Source organism: Oryx dammah, unplaced genomic scaffold (assembly GCF_014754425.2).
Source record: "Oryx dammah isolate SB20612 unplaced genomic scaffold, SCBI_Odam_1.1 HiC_scaffold_27, whole genome shotgun sequence".
Taxonomy (NCBI): domain Eukaryota; kingdom Metazoa; phylum Chordata; class Mammalia; order Artiodactyla; family Bovidae; genus Oryx; species Oryx dammah.
The window spans coordinates 15,740,057-15,752,001 of record NW_024070211.1 but is presented as its reverse complement, the minus strand read 5'-3'; the positions used below and the strand labels follow the sequence as shown (position 1 = coordinate 15,752,001).

Genomic DNA, 11,945 nt, shown 5'->3' with positions numbered 1-11,945 from the left:
TGCCATCACACGGCCATGCAGGGGGCCTGTGTGCTGCTGCTGCTGGGCCTGCGGCTACAGCTCTCCCTTGGCCTCGTCCCAGGTAACCAGGGAAACCTTACTCACAGGGGCGACCTGACCCTTACTGCAGGCTGACCTGACCTCCACTCTCCCTTTGAGCAGTCGAGGAGGAAGACCCCGCCTTCTGGAACCGCCAGGCTGCCCAGGCTACCTTGATGTAGCTAAGAAGCTGCAGCCCATCCAGACAGCCGCCAAGAATGTCATCCTCTTCTTGGGCGATGGTGAGTGCACTAGGCCGGTACACCCCCTGTCTTCCCACAACCCTGGAATCCTGGGCTGCTGGCTGACGAGGCTGGCCTCAGGGACTCAGACCTGACACAGTGTGTACCTTCAGGGATGGGGGTTTCCACGGTGACAGCCACTCGGATCCTAAAGGGGCAGATGGCTGGCAAGCCGGGACCTGAGACACCCCTGGCCATGGACAAGTTCCCCTACATGGCTCTGTCCAAGGTAAGGGCCAAGTGGCCTAGTATGGTCTACACCAGAGGGGTGGGTGTGGCCCTAGGGAACAGTGTACGAAGGAAAGCCCGTGGAGGGCTGGGCGCTGAAATAGGGGCCAGGGGCTGGAGGATGGACCCAGGGCCTGGGTCAGGAGCTGGATGTCTACCCCAGCAAAGCTGAAGGCATCTCTGCCCCCAGACATACAACGTGGACAGAGATGTGCCCGACAGCGCAGGCACGACCACAGCCTACCTGTGTGGGGTCAAGACCCGTATGAAGGTCATTGGTGTAAGTGCAGCCGCCCAATTTGACCAGTGCAACACGACATATGGGAACGAGGTCACATCTGTGATGAACCGGGCCAAGAAAGCAGGTGGGCTTGGGTGGCAGCTTCCTGGGCAGGGATGGGTTCAGAGACCTCAGTGGCCCACCCTGACCTCTGCCACCCTCAGGGAAGTCCGTGGGAGTGGTGACCACCACCACGGTGCAGCATGCCTCCCCAGCCGGGGCCTACGCGCACACGGTGAACCGAAACTGGTATTCTGATGCTAATATGCCTGCCCAGGCCAAGAGGGAGGGCTGCCAGGACATCGCCACACAGCTGGTCTACAACATGGACATTGACGTGAGTTGTGACATGAAAGGCAAGGGGCAGGGCTGAGCAGAAGGGATGGGACACACAGCTGACAGTCCTAGGTAACCCACAGCCCTGGGGCCTTGGGATGTCCTGTTTGCAGGCAGTATTGTTGGCAGAGGGTGGGGTGGGGTGGGAGTGGGGCACGATGTAGAATTAGAAGTGGGGACAGGCCTTTCTCACAGACCTGGTGGGTGAAGAGTCTAGGGGCTCTGTGTAAGGAGCAAAGGGCCAGCCAGGACCCAAACCCACCTGCCCTAATCTCTGGTCCCAGGTGATCCTGGGTGGAGGCCGAATATACATGTTTCCTGAGGGGATACCAGACCCTGAATACCCATACAATTCAAGACAGAATGGAGTCCGGAAGGACAAGCGGAACCTGGTGCAGGAGTGGCAGGCCAAGCACCAGGTGATGGGGGCTCACGGGTGCAAGGGTAGAGCGGGAACGAGCCTGGGGTGTCCGGCTATGGACTGAGGCCTGGTTCTGCCCCTGCCAGGGAGCCCAGTATGTATGGAACCGCACGGCGCTCCTTCAGGCAGCCAATGACTCCAGTGTAACACACCTCATGGGTAACCCCACCCACCCCCACTGTCCTCCCCAGGAAGGGTGTCATGGGCCCCTCACCCCCATCTCCAGCTTGCAGGTCACCACTCGTCCCATTTCTCACAGGCCTCTTTGAGCCGGGAGACATGGTCTATGACATCCACCGAGACCACATCAAGGACCCATCCCTGGAGGAGATGACAGAGGCAGCCGTGCGTGTGCTGAGCAGAAACCCTCGGGGCTTCTTCCTCTTCGTGGAGGGTGAGTGGCAGCTCCTCTCACCCTCGGGGATCAGAGGGGGAAGGGGTGGCACTCAGGGTGGCTTTTGCATCACCCACCTTCCACATGACCTTCTTGCAGGAGGCCGCATTGACCACGGTCACCATGAGAGCATAGCTTATCGGGCACTGACTGAGGCGGTCATGTTCGACGACGCCATCGCCAAGGCTAGCCAGCTCACCAGTGAAGCAGACACACTGACCCTCGTCACCGCTGACCACTCCCATGTCTTCACTTTCGGTGGCTACCCACTTCGTGGGACCTCCATTTTTGGTAAGCCAGGGATAGTGGCAAGTTCTTGTCCTAAGTTATGTTGTACAAAGTGCTCTTGAGTCAGCTCCCTCATCTGCAAAGTGGAGTAATATTAATAATAGCAGCTGCCCTGCCTGGCTCTGGTAAGATTAAGCCAGTGAACAAACAAGAGGTGCCTGAGCTCAGCACGCAGGAGGCACCCCAAAGGATCGGGTCAGTGTGATCATGGGGTCCCCTCTTCCCTGCAGGGCTGGCTGATGGCAAGGCTGGAGATGGCAAGTACTATACCTCCCTCCTCTATGGCAACGGCCCGGGGTACCGGCTGGACATGGGCTCACGACCTGATGTGAATGAAAAGCAGAGCAGTGAGTGCAGTGGGTGGGCCCTGGGGAGCAGGGTGGGGGGCGGATGGGAGGAGGGGAAGACCCCAATCTGGAACACCTGGGAGGGGGAGGCCGCCTCCCTTCCTTCCCTGAATCCCCTCCCTCCTCAGTGGATCCCGAGTACCGGCAGCAAGCTGCAGTGCCCCTAGGGGGCGAAACCCACGCTGGTGAGGACGTGGCAGTGTTTGCACGAGGCCCGTGGGCACACCTGATGCACGGCGTGCAGGAGCAGACCTTCGTGGCGCATGTCATGGCCTTTGCTGCCTGCGTGGAGCCCTACACCACCGATTGCAACCCTCAGCCCCCCAGCGGTCCCTCGGACACTGCCCACCAGGCTGCTTGCCCATCCTCACTGGCACTGCTGGCCGGGGCCCTACTGCTGCTGCTGGTGCCCACCCTGCACTGACCCCCACCCACCCAGGCCTCAGGGCCTCCTCCCCGCTCCCAACCTTGATGGACCCAAACCACCCTGGAAGCTGAAACCCTGACTTTCCTGTGAGAGCCACAGTCCTCAGTGCCCTCACCTCGGTAGCCTCAGATTTTATTGGAGCTGCCTCAGACCCCAGGAAAGGCAGGGGCTCAGACCACCCAGTCTCTTCTCCCCACCCAACAGCCCTGCCTGAGGACCAGGCTGGCACCAGAGGTGTCCCCCAGGGAACCAGGACCTACCAAGACCCCCACTGGGGGCTTCCAGGAGGCATAGCTTCGGGTTGCGTGACTTCTGGGAGGCGTGGCTCGAGGAGGCGTGGTTTCTGAGAGGGCGTGGCTCCCGGGAGCTGTGGCTTCGCCTCCTGGAACCCACCATGTGGGCACCTCGCCTGCCAAGGAGATGTCTGGGGCCAGGAGCGCCGGGGGATCCTGCACACAGAGTCCTCAGTGGCCCCTCCTAGGATACAGGGACACAGAGAAGAGGACACTTGTCCCAGGTCCCTCAGCTGCTGTGAGGGTGGCCCCAGTGCCCCTCCCAGGCTGGAGGATCCCAGGAGAAGCAGGGAAGCTGGGGCTGGGGACACAGGCCCCGCATGCCTGGGAGGGAGGAAGCAGCCCTCAAATAAACTGTTTCAAGTGTGATATGGGAGTATATGTGTGGGAAGAGAAGCCCTTAGCAGGTGGGGGCACAGGGTGTGTGTGGGGGGAGAGGGCGGTTTGGGGCTGGGGTGTGATTCACATCAGGAGGTCAGGGAGGGGCTGAGGGGCTGACATTGAGCAAAGGCCAAAGGGGGTGAGGGTGGACAGAGCAATGCTGATGGTTGTGAGGGAGCGTGAGCAGGGCCCGGTGAGGCCAGCAGCGGTACCAAGTTGGGGCTTTCCCCTCCCCGAAGCCAGGCTTTCACCTTCTCTGAAAACAGAATGACATTCCTGAGCCCCAGTGCTCACCTCTCCTACCTCCCTGCCTGACGCCCAGGTGGTCATCTGGTGGCTTGTCACCTCCTTGGTCCTTGAGGTCCACTAGATGCAGCCCTCAAAAGATAGGGACCAATATAAACTTGTGTTTGCTTCTTGCTTCCCAGCTCCTTGACAGTGTGGGCAGAGGGGTAGGGGGGACATTCATACCACTCCCTGTAGGGCTCAGTTCAGTTCATTCAGTCAGTCATGTCCGACTCTTTGCAACCCCATGGGCTGCAGCATGCCAGACTTCCCTGTCCATCACCAACTCATCACCATCACCAACTCAGCTTGCTCAAACTCATGTCCATCCAGTCAGTGATGCCATCCAGCCATCTCATCCTCTGTCGTCCCCTTCTCCTCCCACCTTCAGTCTTCCCCAGCATAAGGGTCGGAGGCAAAAACAGGAAGTGGGGAGGAGGTCCAGGGAACTCTTCTTCCTAGAAAGGGATCCTCCACTTATACGAAGTGCTGGGCTTGGGAGCAGGGGTGGTTGTAGTGATTTAGTCGGTAAGTCGTGTCCAGCTCTTGCAACCCTGTTCGCGACAGATTCCTCTGTCCATGGAATTTCCCAGGCAAGAATACTGGAGTGGGTTTCCCACAGGATCTTTAACCCAGGGATCAAACCCAGGTCTCCTGCATTACAAGTGGATTCACTGACTGAACCACTAGGGAAGCGCCCCCCACCAGTCGGAGAGCCTTTCTGTTCCCAGCTACTGTCCTGCTCTCCCTGAGGATAGAATTCTCACTGGATCCTGCAGGAGACATCCTGAGAGTGGGCGGTGGGGTGCAAGCAGAAGACATCTCCCCGTGGGTCAGCTGGGCTTCCCTGGTAGCTCAATCGGTAAAGCATCCGCCTGCAATGCAGGAGACCGGCGTTCGATCCCTGGGTTGGGAAGATCCCCTGAAGAAGGAAATGGCAACCCACTCCAGTATTCTTGCCTGGAGAATCCCATGGACAGGGAAGCCTGGCAGGCTACAGTCCATGGAGCTGCAGAGAGCCAGACACGACTCAAACACCACCATCACCTATCAGCTGGTGCTGAGGTGGCCTTAACATTGCCCAGCCAGTGGCAATGCCTATGTCAATGTGAAAACTTTGTCTCACCTCTTGAGTGTGGAGCCAATAGACACTACCAACTCAAACATGTGAGAAGTAAGGTTTTATTATGATTAGCCGAAACTAAGAAGCCTGGATCTCTCCCAGAGCAGTGTCTCCTTGAACAGAAAGACTGGGGGAATATTTTTTTAATCTTTGAAAATAAATATTTATTTTTAATTGATGATTGGTTTACAATATTGGTTTGCTTTCTGTCCTACATCAACATCCCTCCTTCTTGAATCTCCCTCCCAACTCCTACCCATTCCCACCCCTCTAGGTTATTACAGAGCCCCAGTTTGAGTCCCCTGAGTCATACAGCAAATTCCCATTTAAGTCAAAGGGAGTTTTAGGCATATTCATGAGGGGCTTGAGCAGAGGAGAATTCAGCATAGGATTGGAGCAAGTTCTAAGTGGCTCAGTCGTATCCAACTCTTTGTGACCCCATGGACAGTAGCCATCAGGCTCCTCTGTCCATGGAATTCTCCAGGCAGGAATGGTGGAGTGGGTTGTCATTTCCTTCTCCAGGGGATCTTCCTGACTCAGGGATTGAACCCAGGTCTCCCGCATTGCAGGCAGATTCTTTACTGTCTGAGCCACCAGGGAAGCTTCATTGAAATCAAGAGGGTCAAAACCATCATTCCATCCTCCACCTGGTAGGGGCCTTCAGCAATTCTCCAAGATTTATTTGTGTAAATCCCTTAAGGAGGGATTAGAGCTCTGCTTTATCTGCACTACTGTTTGACTGCATTTTTTCCTGCATTCCTTTGTTCTCTTAAGATAAGTAATTCCTGAGACCTTTTCAAGGTCAAGCACTGAGCTCAGGCTGAGACTGAAAATAACTTAGGTCAAACTGGCTTCTCTTATATCTTAAGCCCTTGGACAGCAAGGAGCAAGGTTTGATACCAGCCAATTCTAAAGGAAATCAACCCTGAACATTCATTGGAAGGACTGATGCTGAAGCTGAAGCTCCAATACTTGGGCAAACCTGTTTCCAAGAGCCGACTCATTGGAAAAGACCCTGACTCTGGGAAAGATTGAGGGCAGGACAAGAAGGGGGTGACAGAGGATGAGATGGTTGGATAGTATCACTGACTCAATGGACATAAGTTTGGGCAAACTCTGGAGATGGTGAAGGACAGGAAAGCCTGGCGTGCTGCAGTCCATGGGGTTTCAGAGTCGGATGTGACTGAAAAACAATAATAAATGCCAAGAAAACCATTCCTAGTCTCTTTCTCTGGGCACTCCCTAACTTATCAGCTTACACCTACACAGGGCATCATGACACATGGGGCTAAGACAGGGCCCAGAGAGCCCAGGGTGGTAAATGGGGACACTGGTGGAGGGTGCTGGGCTCCAGATGAGACCCCACAGGGCTGGGCCTTCTTCCCAGAGAACAGAGAGACTGGGACAACCATCCCCCACAGAGCTGGCTCCATGGAGCTGGCCATCCCCTGGCCCCAGGCATCTATAACCCCGGAGTACAGGACCGGAGGTGTTATCTCTTACTGCAGAGCAGAAGCCTTGCTGCCTGCTGCCTGGTCACCCCTGGGCCCCAGGGGAGGGAACATGACAGCCTCTCATCTCACTCAGGTGACTCAGGTCCCGGGGGTGGGGGTGGGGGTGGGAGTGGGGAGGCCAGGTGCTCTGGTGGGAACTTGGACAAACATTTTTATTTGCTGCAATGACATGTGGTTTGTATTTGGTCTCAGGCCCTGTCCAGGCCCAGGACAAAATTCACAAGAAATGAAGCAAGAGCATAGGTGATGATCACTTAATGTCATCGTAAGAAGAACATTCAGACACTTTAGGAATTTCCCCGGTGATCCCAGTTGTTAAGAATACTTCTGCCTATGCTGGGAACCTGGGATCGTTTATCTGGTCCAAGAAGTTCCCGCATGCTGCAGGGCAACTAAGGCTTTGTGCCACAATTACTGAGCCAGCGCTCTAGAGCCTGCTAGTCAAAACACTGAGCCCACATGCTCCAGAGCCTGTGCTCTGCAACAAGAGAAGTCACCACAAGGAGAAGCCCTCACATCACAGCTCAGAGTAGCCTGTGCTGAGCAACAAAGACTCAGTACAATGAGAATAAATACATTTTTAAAAAGAAGCAACTTTATACTCCACACCTATCAGAAGGGCTAAAATTTTTAAATGTAAAAAAAAAAAAAAAGCCAGTGTCAACACCAAATGATGGTATGAATGAAGAGAAGCCGAATCCCTCATACATTGCTGATGGGAACGCAAAATGGTGTGGCAGTTCGCTTTTTCTTTTCTTTTTTTTTTTTTTGAGCGGTGGTCGGAATCAGGGGGAGATATCGTAAAACAAAAATCAAAAACAAAAATTGAACATGCAACAACCATGAAAGTGAAGTGAAAGTTGCTCAGTCGTGTTCAACTCTTTGCGACCCCATGGACTATACAGTCCATGGAATTCTCTAGGCCAGAATACTAGAGTGGGTAGCCATTCCCTTCTCCAGGGGATCTATCAAACCCAGGGATTAAACCCAGGGATTAAAGCACATTGGAGGCAGATTCTTTACCAGCTAAGCCACAAGGGAAGCCCAAGAAGACTGCAGTGGGTAGCTTATCCCTTCTCCAGAGGATCTTACCAATCCAGGAATCAAACCAAGGTCTTCTGCATTGCAGGTGGATTATTTACCAACTTAGCTATGAGGGAAGCCATTGCACTCCTGGGGGCTTACCCAGAGAAACTGAATGCAATGAAATGCTCACACAGAAACCCATTCATGAAGATGTGTGGCTGTTTTCCTTTTTCTCTTTGGGCCTCGCTGTACAACCTGCAGGATCTTAGTTCCCTGACCAAGAATCGAACCAAGACCCACAGCAGGGGTAGTGCCCCTTCCTAACCCCAGGACCACCAGGGAATTCCCACAGCAGCTTTATTTATAACAGCCAAACCTGGAATCGGCCAAGAGGTCCTTCCACACGTGAACAGTTAAGCACAGCCTAAGCTCCACTCCATCCCAGACACAAGGAGTGAACTCCTGAGCCCTCCTCCAGTGAATGCCCAGGGAATTAGGCTGAGTACGGGAAAAGCCATTCCCAAAGACTGGGTGATTCCATTCCTGTAACTTACTTGAATTGGCAGGGTTTCGGGTTTTTGGTTTTTGTCTTTTTTTGGTTGCACCATGCAGCATGCAGGATCTTAGTTTCCAGGCCAGGTACGGAACACCCACTGCCAGCGGTGGAAGTGTGGAGTCTTAACCAGTGGACCAAGGGGGAGTCTCTAAAATGACAACATTTTACAAACACAGGAAGCTATTAGGGACAGAGGGCAGGGATTATAAAGGGGTCCTAGGGGTTGGAGTTGTTCAGTGTCCTGACTACGGTGTGATTACATGAACCCACATGTGTGAAAGATGGTACAGAACCCACACACACGCAAGTGAGCGCAGGTAAAACGGCCGACTCTGAACAGAAATGTGAAAATCTGAGTTATACCGTCAGAGAAGATTGGAGAAAGCATGCAAGGGATGTCTGTATTACTTCTTAAAACCACGTGTGAATCTACAGTCATTTCATGTCAAAAATTCAAATTTAACAAAGGGACTGGGAATTCACTGGACTGAAGACAAATCTTGCAGTAATAAAAATTTAACCTATGGACTGATCAAAAGAATCAATCAATTAATTAAGGGCCCACCCAGGAGTTAGTCCCTCCTGACCTTTAGCCAAGAATTTTCTGAGCACCAGACTATGTGGGGGACAGAAGCAGCTGTGGGGCAGCTGGCAAAGGCAGCAAGGATGCCCCTCACCCCCAGCAGGCAGGTCCTCTAAAGCAGGGGTCTCCAACCTTTTCAGCACCAGGGACCAGTTTCCTGGAAGATAAACTTTCCACCAACTGGAAAGAAGGGGGATGGTTTCGGGATGATTCAAGTCCATTACATTTTATTGTGTATTTTATTTCCAATCAAATTCCGCCGCTGATCTAACAGGAGGTGCCAGTCCTCAGTCTGGAAGGGTTGGGGATCCTTGCTCTAGAGGGTAAGTAGAGGATACCCTGGGTCAGAGTGCTGAGTGAGTGAACAGCAGGTCAAGGCTGGAAGAGCTCAGAGGCTCTGCCTGAGGGGAGGACATGCTGGGGAGGGGGCTACCAAGGTCCACTGGGGTGGGAGGGACTGGGTGAAAGGCTTTTTGTTGTTGTGTTGTTTTTGGACATGTACATACTGCTGTTTATCATTTAGTTATTTATTTTTGGCTGTGCTGGGTCTTCCTTGTTGCATGGGGTCTTTCTCTAGTTGCAGTGCAGAAGCTTCTCACTGCGGTGACTTCGCTCCTTGCAGAACACACGCTCTAGAAGCACAGCTTCAGCAATTGCAGCACTTGGGCTCTGTAGTTGCAACTCATTGGCTCTCCTGCTTGCAAGCTTCTGTAGCTGCAGCTCAGGGGCTCATGAGTTGTGGCTCCCAGTGACTACAGTGTTTGGCCTTCAGTGGTTGTGGCACACAGCCTAAGTAGTTGCAGCTCCCAGGCTCTGGAGTACCGGCTCAGTAGCTGTGGTACCCAAGATTAGTTGCTCCACGCCAAGTGGAATCAACTCACCAGGGATCGAACCCATATCCCCTGCACTGGCAAGCAAATTCTTATCCCCTGGGCCACCAGGGAAGTCTGAAAACTTTCTTAATTCTGATAAAAAGCACAACATAAAAATGACCATCATGGGACTTCCCTGCAGTCTAGGGTTTAAGATTCCACTGCAGATGGCAGTGGCACCCCACTCCAGTACCCGTGCCTGGAAAATCCCATGGACGGAGGAACCTGGTGGGCTGCAGTCCATGGGGTCATGAAGAGTCGGACACTTACTGAGCGACTTCACTTTCAGTTTTCACTTTCATGCATTGGAGAAGGAAATGGCAACCCACTCCAGTGTTCTTGCCTGGAGAATCCCAGGGATGGGGAAGTCTAGTGGGCTGCCGTCTATGGGGTCGCACAGAGTCAGACATGACTGAAGCGACTTAGCAGCAGCAGCGGCAGCAGATGGCATAGATTCCACCCATGCTTGGGGAACTAAGATTCAGAAAGCTCTGTTGTGTGTTAAAAAAAAAGAAGAAGAAGAAAGAAAATTTAAAAGGGAAAAAAAGTTATCATCTTCACCATTTTTATACCCAGACCATTAATGTTCTGCAGAAGAATTGATGCGTTTGAACTGTGGTGTTGGAAAGGACTCTTGGGAGTCCCTTGGACTGCAAGGAGATCCAACCAGTCCATTCTGAAGGAGATCGGCCCTGGGATTTCTTTGGAAGGAATGATGCTAAAGCTGAAACTCCAGTACTTTGGCCACCTCATGGGAAGAGTTGACTCATTGGAAAAGACTCTGATGCTGTGAGGGATTGGGGACAGGAGGAGAAGCGGATGACAGAGGATGAGATGGCTGGATGGCATCCCTGACTTGATGGATGTGAGTTTGAGTGAAGTCTGGGAGTTGGTGATGGACAGGGAGGCCTGGCGTGCTGCGGTTCATGGGGTCACAAAGAGTCGGAGTTGACTGAGTCACTGAACTGAACTGAACTGATCCATATAGTTGGCCACAGATCTACAGAACTTTGTCATCTTGTAAAACTGAAAGCCTGTATCTTGAACAAGTCCCCAGTCTCCCTCCTCCCAACTCCTGGTGCCACAGTCCAACTTTCTGATTCTAATCATCTGACTACTTGAGATCCCTAGTGAAGGAGAACCACACAGTGTTTGCCTTGTTCTGACTTTCTTCACTGAGCATCATGTCTGCAAGATTCATCCATGTGGTAGCAGGTGTAAGACTTACCTTCCTTTTAAGGCAGCATAGTATTCCACTGCATAGCTACATCACAATTTGTTTATCCATTCGCCTGCTGTGGATGCTGGACTTGCTTGTACCTCTTGCTACCATGAATAAGGCTGCTACAAATGTGGGGGTGCCAATTCCTCTTCCAGATCTTGATTTCAATTCTTGGGGATACACACCCAGAAGAGAGATTGCTGGATGGGAGGACTGCTTTTGAACCCAACCTGGGGTTACTGAAAGCTTTTAGCTCCTAGGCTATTCCTGTGAGAGTATGTGGCCTGTGGAGAGAACAGACTCACCCCTGGCTTCCATCTACCTGTCCAAGGGAGCAGAGGTCAACATCACGTACAGGGCACTGGGCCCACACCTGTCAGCCCTTATACACAAACAGCGGTGCAGACCCAGCACTTCAGTAACTAAAGACACAGACAAGGCCCCCAATCTGCTATCACCTCCAGTCCCATCCTTCTCCGCAGCAGAAGCTGGGCCCAGGCTCCCAGGCGCCCCCACTAGCCCAGTGCCCACACCTCCTGCCCAGGTCAAGTCTGGTGAGGAGCTGAGCACGGGGCAGGGCAGACAGGCCACCCCATGGATCTCTGCCTCAGGGCACCAGGGAACTCACCCAGGCCCCTGGCCCAGGCTGTGTGCCTCCGGCCCACCTCCCTCCGCACTGGGAACCAAACCAGGCCAAGGCTGAACCTCAGAAAACACTGAACACATGAAGGAAGGAGAGACGGTTCTCCCACAGGACTTGGTGAGCAGAGGGCTGGGAGGGAGCTCAGTCAGGACCCTGAATGTGTTCGTCAGGCCTAAGACATCTGCACCCTAATCCCCACCCCACCCTGAGGAGACAAGACAGCTGGGGACCGTCCTGTGAGGGAGGGAACTGCTTCCTCAGGTCCCCGGCTGGCTCAGTCACACCCACGACCTCCCCCTGGCACCAGGGCTCAAAGTCATAGGGCAGGTGAGGGGCAGGGTGTGGCCACCCGGGGCACTGGGAGGGACATGGAGGCTTTTACAACAGGCAACCATAACCTCCCCAGATTTAAGCCCAGGCAGCTAGTACTGACCTGGTACCTGGT

The 11,945-nt window shown here is 53.5% G+C and overlaps 1 pseudogene; it reads left to right on the top strand.

Annotated features, from left to right (window-relative positions):
* Window positions 1-3,528, top strand: LOC120854249 (annotated as a pseudogene).
* Window positions 3,529-11,945: the final 8,417 nt, after the last annotated feature.